The sequence below is a fragment of the Orycteropus afer genome, unplaced genomic scaffold (assembly GCF_000298275.1).
Source record: "Orycteropus afer afer isolate SDZICR_OR568_19922 unplaced genomic scaffold, OryAfe1.0 scaffold00114, whole genome shotgun sequence".
NCBI classification, from domain to species: domain Eukaryota; kingdom Metazoa; phylum Chordata; class Mammalia; order Tubulidentata; family Orycteropodidae; genus Orycteropus; species Orycteropus afer.
In genome coordinates this window covers 1,730,359-1,732,980 of record NW_006921701.1, presented here as the reverse complement: position 1 = coordinate 1,732,980, position 2,622 = coordinate 1,730,359, and the positions used below count along the sequence as shown (strand labels likewise).

The following is a 2,622-nucleotide window of genomic DNA, read 5'->3' as shown; positions in this document are numbered from 1 at the left end:
GTACTTCAGGATAGATCCTGAGATGTTCTTTTTGATGATGAATGCAATGCCACTCCTCTTCAATTTACCATCCTGGCATAGTAGGTCATACATTATCTGACTCAAAATGATCAATATCAGTCCATTTCAGCTCACTAATGCTTTGGATATCAATCTTTATGTGTTCCATTTCAGTTTTGGCCATTTCCAATTTTCCTATATTCATACTCTTACATTTCATGTTTACACCACTCAGAATGACAGTGTTTGTCATTCTGTGGTGGCTTGTGTGTTGCTGTGAGTCTGGAGGCTATGCCACTATTGATTCAAATACCAGCAGGGTCAACCATGGGAGACAGGTTTCAGTGGAGCTTCCAGACTAAGACAGACTTGGAAAAGGAAGGCACCATTCACTTTTCAAAGAACTAGTAAGTGAAAACCTTATGCATAGTAGTGAAACATTGTCTGATATATTACTAGAAAACTTTATGAATAGCTCTGAAACACTGATATAGTGCCAAAAGTTGAGCCCCTTAGGTCAGAAGGTAGTCAAAATACAACCAGAGAAGAACTGCCTCCTCAAAGTAGTTGTTATAGTTGTTATGTGCCATCGAGTCTGACCTGACTCATAGCGACCCATCCTTGGGTTTCCGAGGCAGTGTAACTATAGAAGTAGATTGCCTCATCTTCCTTCTGAGGAGTGGCTGGTGGGTTTGAACCTCCAGCCTTCTGGTTAGCAGTCAAGTGCCTTAGTCACTATGCTACCAGAGCTCCCACCATGGTTAGATGCCACAAAGTAGGTGGCAATGCCTTAACCGTATGTGTGTTGTAAGGCCCAAGGGCCTCTTCCATCCTTGTCAAGGGGAGTGCTAACCTTCTCTCCTTTCATACAACACAGTAGAGTTGACCTTCATGATGTGGTTGGTGTAAAGCTTTTGGGACTTCAATTTGCTGATGTGGCACAACTGAAAATGGGAAGAAACAGCTGAAAACATCCATCAGTAATCAGAACATACAATGTATGATGTACGAATTTAGGAAAATTGGAAGTTGTCAAAATAGGAATGGAATTCATAAAGATTGATATCCTAGGAATTAGTGAGCTGAAATCAACTGGTTTTTGCCATTTTGAATCTGACAACCATATGATCTACTTTGCTGAGAATGACAAATTGAAGAGGAATGGCGTGGCATTCATCACCACCAAAAATATATCAAGACCTATTCTGAAGTACAGTGCTATCAGTAATAGGATAATATCTATATGCCTACAAAGAAAAACAGATAATATTACAGTTACTCACATTTACACACCAACCACTAAAGCCAAAACTGAGAAAATTGGAAGATTTTTACCAATTTCTGTAGTCTGAAATTGACCAGACATGCATTCAAGATGTGTTGATTATTACTGGTGTTTAGAATGCAAAAGACTCACCAGTAGTTGAAAAATATGGCCTTGGTGATATAAATGATGCCAGAGATTGCATGATAGAATTTTGCAAGATAAATGGCTTATTCATTGCAAATTCCTTTCTACAACAACATAAATGATGACTATACACATGGACCTCACCAGATAGAATACACAGGAAGCAGATCAAATACATCTGTGGAAAGCTCAATAGCTTCAACCAAAAAAAGTCCAGGAGCTTACTGTGGAACAAATCTTCAATTGTTCATATGCAAGTTCAAGTTGAAGCTAAAGAAAATTAAGTCCACAAGAATCAAAATATGACCTTGATTACATCCAACCTGAATTTAGAGCCCCTCTGAACAATAGATTTGATGCATTTGATACTTGTGACCAAAAACCAGACAAATTGTGGGATGATATCAAGAACATCATCATCCATGAAGAAAGCAAAAGATCATTAAAAAGACAGGAAAGGAAGAAAAGACCAACATGGATGTCAGGAAGGAACTCTGAAACTTGCCCTTTAGCAAAGAGTATCTAAAGCAAATGGAAGAATCGACAAGGTAAAAGAGCTGAACAGATTTTGAAGAGCAGCTCAAGAAGACAAAGTCAATTATTATAATGAAATGTGCAAAGACCTGGAGTTAGAAAACAAAAAGGGAGGAACACACTCAGCATTCCTCAAGCTGACAGAACTGAGGAAAAAAAATTAAGCCTCGAATTGCAATATTGAAAGATTCCATGGGTAATATGTTGAATGATGCAGGAAACATTGAAAGAAGATGGATGGAATACACAGAATCGTAACCAGAAAAAAATTGGTCAATGTTTATCTATTTCATGAGGTGGAATATGATCAAGAACCAATGGTACTGAAGAAAGAATTTGAAGCTCCACTGAAGGAATTGGTGAAGAACAAGGCTCCAGGAATTGACAGAATATCCATTGAGATGTTTCAACAAATAGATTCTGTGCTGGAGGCACTTACTTATCTATGCCAAGAAATTTGGAAGTTACCTGGCCAACTGACTAGAAGAGATCTGTATTTTTTGTCCATTCCAAATAAAGGTGATCCAACAGAATGTGGAAATTATCAATCAGTATCATTAATATCACATGCAAGTAAAATTTTACTGAAGATAATTCAAAAATGGTTGCAACAGGATATTAGCAGGGCACTTCCAAAGGTTCAGGCTGGATTACTGACGTCAGATGGAGCCTGGCAG

At 38.1% G+C, this 2,622-nt stretch overlaps 1 non-coding gene across 1 annotated transcript; it reads right to left on the bottom strand.

The window, feature by feature from the left end:
* Window positions 1-754: 754 nt before the first annotated feature.
* LOC122150288 lies at window positions 755-875 on the bottom strand. Its single transcript, XR_006163588.1, has one exon. It is a non-coding gene; the product is annotated as a U6atac minor spliceosomal RNA (small nuclear RNA).
* Window positions 876-2,622: the final 1,747 nt, after the last annotated feature.